Source organism: Eleutherodactylus coqui, chromosome 1 (assembly GCF_035609145.1).
Source record: "Eleutherodactylus coqui strain aEleCoq1 chromosome 1, aEleCoq1.hap1, whole genome shotgun sequence".
NCBI lineage: Eukaryota > Metazoa > Chordata > Amphibia > Anura > Eleutherodactylidae > Eleutherodactylus > Eleutherodactylus coqui.
Genome location: NC_089837.1, coordinates 396,236,134 through 396,250,847, shown reverse-complemented (window position 1 = coordinate 396,250,847; position 14,714 = coordinate 396,236,134).

The following is a 14,714-nucleotide window of genomic DNA, read 5'->3' as shown; positions in this document are numbered from 1 at the left end:
AGAATATAACGTGTTTTAAAATTACTATATTGTGGGAGATCACTGAGAGGTTCGCCATTTTGTGTGTATTTTCTGTTATCAGCTGTGAAGATTCTAAAATGGGGATGCTATTTGTGTCTCTAATATAAACCTCTGGGGGAAGGGAACATCACCCCCCCCCCCCATCCCCACAAAAATTGAAGGAGCAGTCTATTGTGTCCAACAGCAGGTCTGACTGGTTTCTTGACCAGTGGAAAACTTATACAAGGCTCAAGTTACAGCTGCATGACAAAAAGGAATGTCTTTGTGTTAAAGGACAGGAAATGACTGGCGAGAAACAGGAAGTATTTCTTCTGAACAGCAAGTCAAGAATGAATAGAACATGCTCAATGGAAGCTCCTCCTTGGTGAGTGAGCTCACAGCTACCTCACAAATACCTCCCATGGGAAATGACCTATCCGCATACATAATGCTGTAACTGGACCCTGAATTACCCAACTTCCTGTGTTTGAAACCTTATATAAAGTTTTACCTGCCTAAATCAAGGTTAGATCCCTTTTGGTGTACACAATGTGAGCAGTTGAGCGGTTGCAGCGGCGTGTGAAGGGTTGCAGCGGTGGGTGAGGGGTTGCAGCGGCGGGTGAGGGGTTGCAGCGGTTATAGCAGCGTGTGAGCGGAGTGTGAGCAGAGTGTGAGCGGTTGCAGCAGCGGGTCAGCGGTTGCAGTAGCGGGTGTGCGGTTGCAGTAGCGGGTGAGCGGTTGAAGCAGCGGGTGAGCGGTTGCAGCAGCGGGTGAGCGGAGTGTGAACAAGTCTTTCTTCACTACTTCCACAAGTAAATTGTAGATCCCCATTAGGATGAGCTCCATGTCTGGCAATGTCATCCAGTGTGCTACTTGTGCAATGTATGCGGTCCTTGATCAGCCGATCGAGGGTGCATATTGTTGCGCAAGATGCGTGCACGTCGCACATTTAGAAGCCCAAATTCTGGATCTAAATGGGCAACTGGCAACACTGAGAGCCATTGACATCATGGAAAGGAGTTTGGTGCTCACTGAGCAGACACTCGCTGGGGTAGAGGCGGGGGCAGATGGTGGTACGGAAGTGCAGGGGGAGCAGGCAGTCAGCTGGGTGTCAGATAGAAGGAGGCGTAGAGGGAATAGATTCAGGGAGGCTGGTCCTGAACTGGCACAACCCAACATGTCTGCAACGTTGGCAGATGAGGGGAATGCCATTACAGAGCCAGCACAGCTGCAGCACGACATGCCCTCTGAACGCCAGGGGGATAACTGCTCCAGTGAGACGGGGACGGGGAGAGCAGGGCAGGCTAGACAGGTTCTAGTGGTGGGGGACTCAATTATTAGGGGGACAGAGAGGGCAATCTGCCATAAAGACCGGGATCGTCGAACGGTGTGTTGTCTTCCTGGCGCTCGAGTTCGACACATCGCGGATCGGATTGACAGATTACTGGGAGGGGCTGGTGAGGACCCAGCGGTCATGGTGCACGTTGGCACCAATGAACAAGTTAGAGGTCAATGGAGGGCCCTCAAAAATGATTTCAGGGACTTAGGGTCCAAGCTCAGGGCGAGGACCTCCAGGGTACTTTTCTCGGAAATACTACCTGTACCTAAAGCCACACTAGAAAGGCAGCAGGATCTTAGGGAGGTAAACAAGTGGCTCCGGAGTTGGTGTAAGAAGGAGGGATTTGGGTTCCTGGAGAACTGGGCTGACTTTGCTGTCGGCTACAGGCTCTACCGTAGGGACGGACTGCATCTTAATGGGGAGGGTGCAGCTGTGCTGGGGGATAAGATGGCTAGAAGGCTGCAGGAGTGTTTAAACTAGGGACTGGGGGGGAGGGTAAAATGAGAAATAGTGGGGTAGCCAGTGTAATTAGCGATCCGGGTCCAAGCAAAGGGAATGGGGGTCGAGCAGGGGGTGGGGTTAGTACAGTTAGAACTGACAGATCAGCCATAAGTACGAATAGCAACAAAACAAATTTAAAAAACAAAAAAAATGATATAAATTGTATGACCACGAATGCAAGAAGTCTGATCGGTAAAGTGGGTGAGCTTGAAGCGAGAATGATTGATGAAAACTATGATATAGTCGGAATTACGGAAACATGGCTTGATGATAAGTGCGATTGGGCGGCGAATTTGCAGGGGTACAATCTCTTCAGAAGAGACCGAAGGAACCAGAAAGGGGGAGGGGTATGTCTGTACGTCAAATCAAACTTGAAGCCGAGGCTACGTGAGGATATAGGGGTAGTAGACGAACAGGTGGAATCTCTGTGGGTAGAAATACAGGGAGGAAAAAATAACAAAATCCTGATAGGGGTCTTCTATAGACCACCAAAAGCAACAGAAGAAACTGAGAACTTACTACTAAGGCAGATAGAAGAGTTGTCAAAGCGAAACGAAGTAATTATCATGGGGGACTTTAATTATCCAGATATAACATGGGAGAAGGAAACCGGCAAATCTCATAGGGGGGATAAATTCTTGACAGTAATTAAAGATAATTACCTGAACCAACTTGTGCAGGAACCAACAAGAGGGAGGGCCATTCTGGACCTAGTGCTAACTAACAAACCGGACCGAATAAAGGGGTACAGGTTGAGGGGCACTTGGGGAATAGTGACCACAATATAATCAACTTCCAGCTATCAATCAATAGGAAGCCTTATCAGGGAGTGACAAAGAAACTAAACTTTAGTAAGGCAAAATTTGATGAGCTTAGAACTACTATCGGTAACATTAATTGGGACAACATCCTCAAAAATATCAGTACGGAGGACAAATGGGAAAAGTTCAAAAGGATCCTAATCACCTCATGTGAGCAGTTCATTCCCTTTAAAAATAAAAGGAACTCAAGTAAAAGGAAACCAATGTGGCTCGACAAGACGGTAAGAGGGGCAATAAACGAAAAAAAGGAAGCGTTCAAACTACTTAAGCAACAAGGCAGCGAAGAAGCGCTAAAATCATACAGGGAAAAAAACAAAATATGCAAAGATATGATCAAAACTGCCAAGGAGGAAGCAGAAAGACGGATTGCCAAAGAGAGCAAAAACAACCCGAAGCTATTTTTCGACTACATCAACAGCAAAAGGATTTGCAGGGAGAGCGCTGGCCCTTTAAAAAACAATGCAGGAGAAATCATTGATGATGACGAAGGGAAAGCAAATCTACTAAACAGTTTTTTCTCAAGTGTATTCACAAAAGAAAAGGAAATGCCACACGAGATGCAGGGGAATAAAACGAACCCCTCACAAAATATCTCATACCTAACGCAGGAGGAAGTGCGGAAGCGTCTAAAGAAAACTAAAATTGATAAATCGCCGGGCCCAGATGGATTACACCCAAGGATACTAAGGGAACTAAGTGACGAGATAGCTAGGCCGCTATACCTAATATTTCTAGACACTATCAAGACCGGTGTAGTACCATTGGATTGGCGCCTTGCCAACGTGGTTCCAATTTACAAAAAAGGGAGCAAAAGTGAGCCTGGAAACTACAGGCCAGTAAGTCTCACTTCAGTAACGGGAAAAATCATCGAGGGGATTCTGAGAGACGCCATCGATGAGTACCTCAAGGAAATTAAGGGAATAACTCCTCACCAGCATGGATTCATGAAGGGTCGCTCATGTCAGACAAATCTGATCAGTTTCTACGATGAAGTAAGCTCTAAGCTGGACCAGGGAGAATCTATTGATCTTGTATATCTGGACTTCTCTAAAGCCTTTGACACCGTGCCACATAATAGGCTAATATACAAAATGAGGCAGCTCGGACTGGGCGAAAACGTGTGTAAGTGGTTAAAAAATTGGCTCAATGATAGAAAGCAGAGGGTGGTAATAAATGGTGCGTACTCTGATTGGACCACAGTCGCTAGCGGGGTGCCACAGGGTTCAGTATTAGGCCCCACTCTGTTCAACATATTTATCAATGACCTGATAGAGGGGCTGCACAGCAAAATATCAATATTTGCAGATGACACAAAACTATACAATATAATCAATGCAACGGAGGACAATGTACGGCTACAAATGGACCTGGATAAGCTGGGGGCTTGGGCAGAAAAATGGCAAATGAAGTTCAATGTTGAAAAGTGTAAGACTATGCACATGGGCAGGAGAAACAGATGTCACCAATATTCACTTAATAGGGTACCGCTGGGGAAAAGTGATATGGAAAAGGATCTGGGGGTATTAGTGGATAATAGACTAAACTGGAGTAACCAATGCCAGTCAACTGCTGCAAAGGCAAATAAAGTTTTGGGATGCATTAAAAGAGGTATAGGGGCGAAGGACGAGAACATCATCCTTCCATTATATAAGGCACTTGTCAGGCCTCACATGGAATACTGCGTACAATTTTGGTCACCGGTGCTCAGGAAAGATGTCACAGTGCTTGAGGGGGTTCAAAGAAGGGCAACTAAATTAATACATGGAATGACGGGACTGGAGTACCCAGAGAGGCTATCCAAATTGGGACTATTTACTCTTGAAAAAAGAAGGTTAAGAGGCGACCAAATAACCATGTATAAGTACATGAGGGGACAACACATGGATCTCTCCCGCGATCTGTTTACACCAAGGACCACGACGGTAACAAGAGGACACCCGCTACGATTGTAGGAAAGTAGGTTTCATCACCAACATAGAAGGGGATTCTTTACTGTAAGAGCAGTTAGACTGTGGAACTCTCTACCGGAGGAAGTGGTGATGGCAAAATCCATAGAGGAGTTTAAAAGGGGACTTGATGTCTTTCTGGAGAAGAAGGATATTACAGGATATAAATATTAGGTTAAGTGTCAATCCTGGTATATAGGCAGGTAGGAACTATTAGGGGTTGATCCAGGGAACAGTCTGATTGCCATTAGGGAGTCGGGAAGGAATTTTTTCCCCAAAAGGGCTAATTGGTTTCTGGCCTTGGGGTTTTTTGCCTTCCTCTGGATCAACACAGGAGGATAGACAGGCTGGACTAGATGGACATTGTCTTCATTCAGCCTTACATACTATGTTACTATGTTACTATGTCTGTTCATTCGGGGGAGTCTCCGGGCCTGTACATTAATGAAATCTAATATGGCACCTAGAGTATATAGAATAGCGAAAATTGCACTAAGAATATTAATTAATACCGTTCTAGAAAACTGCAAGGGAAAATGTTCCAGTTTTACAAATGAAACTCAATTATTTAGGTAATTAACAAAGAAGAGGAAAGAATAATACAGAATGATTTACAGAAATTGGAAGGATGAGCTGAGAAGTGGCAAAGTAACTTTGTCATGCTAAGTAAATATGTTTCCTCACAAATGTTTTTGCTATATTATTATTATTATATTACAGTAAATTGAAAATATGGACAGATATAGAGAAAATATTATGAAGAATATTTATTTATAATAAACTGAACTGTAGAAACTAGTGTAGAAACATTGTCTCCAATAAGATCTGGTTCCTATGACCTAAGCAAATCCATTGAAATCCAGTTACTAATTCCCAGAGATAACCAAACAGACAACCAAGGCTGCCAAGTGACTTTTCTTTTTATGAAACAGATTGCAAAATAGATTAAAAACTGAACCAAACTGAAACCACAGCTTCCGTCTTTTTTTTAACAGATTTAATAGACAGATTTGTAAATACAAAAAGGGACTTTTCCAGCACATTGTTCCCATTTTGTTCCATTTAGGGCTCAGTCACCTGGGCGCATCGGCACCCGAATTACTGCAGGTAGTAGACGGCCGTACCTGAAGATGGACGTCTCTCTGCAGCACCGGAGGAAAGAACATGTGACCGGCTTCATTGCCAGTCATGTGTTCTTTCATCAGCGCTGCAGAGAGACGTCCGTCTTCAGGTACGGCCGTCTTCTTTCTGCAGTAACGGCTCAGTCACACGGGCACATCGGCGCCGGTGTACGGATGCCGATGCGCTCGTGTGACTAAGCGCTTAGGCCATGGTCAGATGTGCATTAATAGGCACGCTTAAAAATCGTCTCTATTAGAACCAATGCTTTCTAATTAAAGCGGTCACATGTCCATTTTTTAGAGGTGCTAAATAATCACACTTGCAAAAGATAGGACACGTAAGTGCAAATGTACCTGGTCATACGATTTTTCAACACGCGATGTGCGATTTTTTTAGCATGGCAATTCATGCGCTAAAAAAATCGCTCATCTGACCTAGCCCTCATATCCATTTTTAACTGATGTTTTCTAATCTTTTGTCTTTTTAACCTTCTGAGCATGCTCATTTAAAGCAGATTCATTAAACAAACATAAAAAAATGGAAGCAAATTTAAACTTTTTCATTCAGTTCCATCACCCATTGACTATATTGTAAAAAACAGAATTCTCTTTTCCATTTGATTTCTGTTTTGTTTTTGTTTTTCACAGATACACATAGTGCAACAGTCTGCTCTATTATTTCCATCTAAAAATGGAAATCAAATGGAATGGACGCAAACTGAGCTGAACTAAAGCACTTCAGTTCCCACTGAAATTAATGGGAACTTAAACTAAATTGTTGTTTCCTGTTTGACTGTTACTCAGACGGCACAGCTATACGGAAAACAAAAGCACAGATGTGAATGAATCGTTAAAGAGTTAGAGATACATAATTTGGTTTGTTTTTGTATTTCTCTTGCACTACAATGTGTAATGATAAACTGCAATAAATAGGCATTTTTTAATCACACTAGGTAACTACAGTATGTGCAGTAGAATAGTACAAAATAACGTTAAGTGGGTAGATATGCTTTTTCGCCATTTAATATTTTTGACAGCTGATTATTTTAGCTGAAAAGCAAAGGCTTTTGAAATAAGTTGCAAAAAACTTCAGTTGCTATGGTACTTCTACAACATCTATAGGCTAATATGTTCTAATGCATTTAAATTGCTCACAACATTCCTGCTTGATACTAATGTGACAGCACTCTGTACAGTATGTTATGCTTTTATTTCTGTAAATATAAAATCTCTGTATATCAAGCTTAATGTGTCCATGTCTAATACAGTATTTGTGGTGAATTTATTCTGAAAAGATATTAAATATGCATTCGTACCCTTACTGCCACAAATATGCGGTGTTCAAGTTCAAGAAGATGTCAACTGATACATGTTGCCTTTGAAAAGGTATTGCTAAACTATGCATACTGTATAATCAAAAATCCTCTGTTGCTGTAAGATCAGAAATACTTGAATTTTCATTACAAGAAATGAAACGTTATAAAATCAGAAAAAAAACATTTTTCAAAAATGGCTTCAAAAGTTATTACTGGTCAGAAAGCTCTTTTTTTTCAAGTTAGCAGTGTAAAGGTGCAACCTGGAACTAATGCATATGATTGGATCTACAGAAAATCTAAGTATCCAGTATATCCTAAGAAAAACTCTATAGAAAGTGAAGCACTGATTAAGATGTCCAAGGTTCTATTCACATCTGCATCAAAGACACCGTTCAAAGCTTTCAGCGTAGATTCGGCATGAAATGCTGGATAAGAAAATCATGCAAGCAGGACTTTTTTTATTAAACAATTTACTTTTTATTGAAATACAATGTAAACCACTGGGAAGGTGGTTTACATTGTATTTCAATGGTAATCCCCTTCCTGGGGAGGGAGTAGGGAGGTGGGAGACATGGAAAGGATATAGGGAGAAAGGGTAGTGAAGGGAAAATTGCGAGAGGTCCATTACCATCTAAGCAATATTGGAATGCATATTGCTAAAAGAGGCATGAATTGTACGTGTACATATGAGTTACTGTAAATCACATTTGTGTTTGTTTTGCCTTCATTATAACCAACCCTGGCGTCCACAAAGACAGGAATTTGTCCCTTGAGCCTGTTTCTCATGCTGCAATTTCCTTAAAACAGAAAATCTGGAAGACTTTTTTTTCCCCTCTGTGTTACCATGGGGATCTCTTTTGTCTTCCAGTGAAGGGGGATGAGTAGTTTTGTGGCTGCTAATAGAGTGGTAGCCAAGGATTTATTTGATGGTCTAAATTATTTAGAGGGTTTCCATAATAGGACCTCCTGGGGTGTGATAGTCTTAGGTGTTCCACTAATCTTATTAATGTTTTCAGGAACTAATTGCCAAAACACTTTGATCGTCATGCAATCCCACTAAATGTGGAGGAGTGTCCCCTTCTGGGAGCCACATCTCCAGCAGATGTCCAACTTCCCAAGTTCTACTTTTTCTATAGAAACTGGCGTTCTATACCATCTAGTGAAAATTAGTAATGCAGGACAGCAGATTATGGTGCCAAAAAGTTTCAGGACATTTCAACTATGGTCTGTAGCCTTTGTCAAGCTCAACATACAATAAAAACACCAAAGTATATATATAACAGACTAATGCCAATCAAAATCCACATACAATTAAGATAAAACATAAAAAAAACAGCTGTAATTGTGCCTTACTTCGCCTCTGGGATAGATTGCTCTCTCCATCATATGCCGACTTACATGTATATTTTTCGGTGGCTGGGTATCATCAATGCGCATGCGCGGGTAGCATGATGAGGTCATACGCAACATGGTATATAATGCGCAAGCGCGGGAGTTGCGTCACCTCACATGGGATCCTGTCATAGCCATGGTTACCGTCAACCACAGTATGGGATTCACATAACATATCACGCATGCGCGGGATTCAGGAAGTCTTGTGGGAACTTATGGATAACTCTGATCCAAATTGGCTATATTAAGTATATTGTAAAAGATCGCTCACATGTATCGTCATCACTTGTGAGATCAACCACCGTCCATGATTATCACTGAATGTTCCATGTATATACGGCCATATGTTATAACAGTATATTCAACATGAAGGGCACCCTAAATGACCAAGGGGTTATAATCGTACCTCCATATTACAATGTTTATAAAGCCCAAGATTGGAAGCAAAACATGTATTGATCGGGATAATGTGCAGAAAAACAAAGAAATACTACATTCAACCTCCATAACTCATCATCCAAAGGGATAATCAACTCATAGCTGATGGGATACAGCACTATTAGTTTAGTGATAAGAAGAGGAACACACCAGATCTATTAGGAGTGTGTAAAGATCTCTATACGTCTACATCAATAAACAAGCAGGATCATAACCATCCAAGTCCCTGCAAATTAATATCAAGAGGCTAAAAAACTGGGGTAATGAAGGGTAGACCAGTAAAGATCATAAGTAAGTAAAGAGTACGATTGCATACATACTGTACCAAAAAAAGTATTTTTATTATAATTCATTTCCCCGAAATTGCATACAATAAAATGATGCTTAATAATAGAGTCAACGCTGTCTTTCAATATACACATATATGAATACATCCATTGTGCACAAATATGATAATATCCAACTGGTATATATGGTCCTTCAGGACTATATCATTTTCCTAAGGTCCAGTAACAATCATGTCAAAGTTATATTAGGGTTCAATGGCAGCTATCAAGGTCCCAAATAGAAACGCAGCAATTCGATGGATAGAAATAAATGATAGATATTGGAACATGCTTAATAATCATCATCATGACCACATGAGACTGCAGAAGAACAATCCATCCGAGGCAGGAGACCTGTAGAGACAAGACAAACATCAGAATTAAAAACTATTCATCAGAGGAGAAATGACAAAGATCTTATATAAATGGCCAGATGTTAAATTCTATATTGAGCCCATTAGGGAATAATGTATCGAAATCGAATATCCACCTTGCCTCTTTTTTCTTTAGTAGGTATGACCGGTCACCACCTCTGATCCCTACTGGTATATGGTCAATTACTCTAAATTTGAGCTGGGATATGCTGTGCCCTTTCTCGAGGAAGTGTTTATGGGATTGGCAGATCTCTATTCTGTGTCCTAATAGTACTCTTGTGCTTAGTGATTTTGGAAAGTATCTCCATTGTGGTCTCCCCCACATAGAGGAGACCACAAGGGCACAAAATCACATACACAACGAAGCTTGATTTATAGGTGTATCTCCCTCTGATCCTAAAGGACTGCCCAATAGCTGGGTGAGAAAATCTGTCATCCCTACTCATGTTCCCACAGCACGAGCACCCGAGGCATGGAAAATTGCTGTACCTCACAGGGGCCAATACCATTTGTCTGTCGGTTTGCGCATAAAGGGCGTATAAATGCAAAAGACGGTCACGTAAATTGGGACCTTGTCTGTATGCCATAATTTGCAAATGCTGAAATTCACTGATATTGGGGCAGTTTTTCTGTACCATTGATCAGTGGCACCTCAGAATGTCAGAGACCCGACCACTATATGGCCCAAACGTGGACACAAATGGAATTCGTGTTGGAGTCACCTCTTTCTTTCTGACAGTCAGGAGTTCATGCTAAGTCACAGCTCTCACCTTCCGAGACGTCACAGAGAGTAGAGAGGCCATTCTGTTTGCATATTCAAAACATCTGCATTGTTCTCTGAGCTATCGCAGCCCTATCCCGCTCCGCCTTCATAACTCTTAATTAGCTACTTAGAGTTATGCAAAGATGATCGCTCAAAACTGTCAATCAAACTGTCGTTTGAGTGATTTTTGAGCGATTTTTGAGCGATCGTCGCTCCGTGTAAATGGGCCTTTAGATATGCCCATCCCTCCTTGCTGTCTTTTTTGTGTTAGATAAGAGAATGCTAAGCATGGTTTATATCTGTCCCAGACAAACTTCCTGAATAGTCGATGTATCTGGGAGAAGAAAAGACTAGATACTTCAATTGGTACTGTTTGTAGGATATAAATAATATATGGCAGAGTATAGATAGCCAATAGATTTTTCCTACCTATCCATGAAATTAATGGAAGGTTATGTTGATGAAGTTTTTTGAGGAGTGGGGTGTAGTTTGCTTCATATAGGTGGGCTGGGTTGGAAGTTAGTATTTTTCCTAGGTATTTGATACTTGAGGGGGGTGATACAGAAGGTAAAGGGGCTGGAGCTGTGCAAGGTATGGCGAGGTGAAGAGTGTGGGATGCTATACACATAGACAATGGTCAAATTGTGACTGCAGGGGGCGGTTAATTGTAGCTAGCAGGGATTGCAATCAGTAGGACAGGGAACATGTTATCAGACGGACTAGAGAGGGGTTTGGTTTAGGAGATTTGGTATGCCTCTCTTAAGAGGTGCATTTTTGAGCACGCCTGAAGTTTTGTGTATTGGGGATTGCTCGGATAGTTGTGGGTAGTGCGTTCCACAGGACTAGTGCTGCTCTGGAGATATCCTGGAGGTAGAAACAAGAGATTCAAATTAAAGGGGCACTTGGTCTGATTTCATTAGCAGAGCAGAGGGCGCAGGTAGGTGGTGGATTGAGATGAGTGAAGCATGCAGGGCAGTGCCGTGCTAATGAGATGATGGTGGCGAGATTTGACAGGCAGCCAGTGCAATAACCGGCACAGGGCAGGGACATCCGTATATTGGAAAGGAAAGGGATATATTCAGTTCCTTTTCTCATGAACTAAGAAAAGTGTGCTTGGTAGGCATTGAAGGGGTTATAAAACGTCTACTTATATTCGCTATTTTCCTGGAGTTTGAACTCCCTCTACTTTAGATCTTTTCAAATGGAGTCTTAGGCCTAGTGGATTTGAAGTGTTTGATAAATTCACCAAATAAATTAGTGATATGTGTTTTCTGCAAAAAGAAGAAAGTTTGGTGAGGTGGAGTTTAATGAGGCCATTCCACAGCAGAGAACCCTTCTCTATTGATCTCTTTCCTACACTATGGCCCTTTAGTGGATCGAATTCTTCACTACAGTGGTTGTACTGCCACAGTGTATATATAGTGTGTGCAAATGTGTGTTTTTGAGATGTGCATATAATTTCACATAGGGCGTAATAGCATATTTAAGGGGGTTTTCCAAGTACATTTTTTAAGCTGTGCTGGCCATGCCCCCAAATAATTAAAAGGCATACTTGCCTCTCCTGGTTTCCTGCAGCTCCAGCGTTGCATATGCCTTCTCCCTGTCGGCGCTCTGTTTACAGGCTACAGTCAGCCTATTTACAGAAAGTCGAATGCTACTTCAGAAAATCACAGACCTCAGCAGTACACTATTGAGATCTGCGCTTGACTGTGGCAGCTTGTGGCATTCAATTCACAGGCTGACTCTACAGCTTGCAAACAAACCTGGTGGGATGAACAGATATGCAGCTTCAGAGCTGCAGGGAATTTGGATGGATGAGTATAGACCTTTTTATTTATTGAGGGATAGCCAGCATAATTAAAATACTCAAAAAGCATGTTTAAAATAATGAAAAAATCATACTTTACCATTACCAGTCAAAATTTTTAGAACACTTAATTTTTTTGCAGTTGCTTTTGACATGGCCACACTTCAAGTACAGTAAACACAGCTTCACGGGACTTTCATCTCTACAGCTCCTTATTTTTCCCATTCTGTTTATATTCTACAAACTCACTCAAGCACAGATTGTCACTATTCACATTAGTCCCTGTCTTCAATAGCTCTCACAATTTAATTACTCTCTATCAGACACACATTAAATAGGGGAAGTGTCATCTGCACCCAATTAACCTATCAGTATGTTTTTGGAATGTGAAAGGAAATCAAAAGGAGAACTGGGCGGAAAACTACACAAACAATAAAAACACCATGTAGGTGTTGTCCTAGCTTCTAATATGCTATTAACTTCACAGTAGCAGTACAGTGCATTACAAAGTCATGTGCTGATCTTTGAAGTGAGCTACCTGTATAATAGGTCATAAACTTATAGCTATGAACAAACATAAAAAGTTATCTTGCATATTGATTTATGTATGAGATAGAAACAGTGTATTGCACTGTTTACTACATTTCCAAGTGTACGGTGCATTCATTCATTTGAGAATATGATCTAGAAAAAACTCCCTAAAATATAATGAGCTACGATTGGCTGAGATTGGAACTGGAATTTTTAAACACCTGCATATAGCACATGTAAACACTAAGGCCTAGTGACCACGGCACGCAGTTCACCCGCTGCGGATCTAAGCTTCAGATCCGCAGCGGGTGCCGTGTGGATCGTGTTAAAAATGATTTTCCAATAATTGCAGGTGGTCGCGGATTCTGTGTTTTTTCCGCATTGGTGTACGCGGATGCACGCAGATTTGCATTGCGGATTCCGCACGGAAATTAAATTTTAAAAAAAACATGGGAAAAGAATCCAAACCCCTTCCAACTATGTCCAGCCCATTAGCCAACCTCTAGAAGGCATTTTCCTTTACCATTCCTGAGAGCAAGATGGCATTTGCTGGAGCAAATCCAAATTTTGTGCTGTCATGTCTGATTTATGACCTATTTTTCGATAATGATGAGCTCTCTGATGTGGAGGAGGAAGACGGGGAGCCCAAGTCAAAGAAAAGACACTTTTGGCAGTACAACCACTGCACCACATTGTGCAGGAGCGCCCTCGAAAAAATTTTCTTCCTTTTGTCGCACAACTGTCCAGTCAGATATGCAATCCTGCACACGCAATCAGGCACCCTCAGACATGCAATCCTGCACACGCAATCAGGCACCTTCAGACATGCAATCCTGCACACGCAATCAGGCACCCTCAGACATGCAATCCTGCACACGCAATCAGGCACCCTCAGACATGCAATCATCCACTCCATGCAAAAAAGGACTTACACATGGTGGCTTTGTCTGTAATGCTCCACTGGTCTATTCGGAACCATAATAGCTGTGCCCCAGCTCCTCCCAGCTGTGATCCTTCTTTGCCTTGTTTGCATAATCCTCGCACCCAGTGTCCCAAATGGCAGGAAAGTCCTCCATAAGTGTCTGGGATGATTTAGTGATCCTGCACTAGCAGGGTGTTAGACCCGATGACCCTGGAGGTCCCTTCCAACTCTACCATTCTATGATTCTAAACTCAATGAGAAGCTGATCTGGACAGATTTGTTCCAGTGCCGTTATCAGTACTGATACTAACTAGAAGGAGTAAAGTTTCTTTGCAGGCAAAGATAGTTTTTCAAATGGCCGAAAGATTGAAAGATTTAGCAATGCATTTGCATAAAGTATTAATGTCTTTAATTGCCATTAACATTTTATGATCTTCACGCCCAGCTGTGCAAATAGCTGCTGACTAGAGATGAGCGAGCACCAAAATGCTCGGGTGCTCGTTATTCGGGACGAACTTTTCGCGATGCTCGAGTGTTCATTTCGAGTAACGAACCCCATTGAAGTCAATGGGCGACCCGAGCATTTTTGTATTTCGCCGATGCTCGCTAAGGTTTCCTTGTGTGAAAATCTGGGCAATTCAAGAAAGAGTGCCCCCCCCTCCCAAAAACTTTTACTTCTGAAAAGCCCTCATTAGCATGGCATACCTTAGCTAAGCACCACACTACCTCCAACAAAGCACAATCACTGCCTGCATGACACTCCACTGCCACTTCTCCTGTGTGACATGCTGCCCAACCGCCCCCCCCTCCCCCCCACAGCGCACACCAAAGTGTCCCTGCGCAGCCTTCAGCTGCCCTAATGCCTCACCTCCCTCATGTCTATTTAGAAGTGCGTCTGCCATGAGGAGGAACCGCAGGCACACACTGCAGAGGTTGGCACGGCTAGGCAGCGACCCTCTTTAAAAGGGGCGGGGCGATAGCCCACAATGCTGTACAGAAGCAATGAGAAATAGAATCCTGTGCCACCGCCATCAGGAGCTGCACACGTGGGCATAGCAATGGGGAACCTATGTGTCACACACTATTCATTCTGTCAAGGTGTCTCTGCATCCCCCAG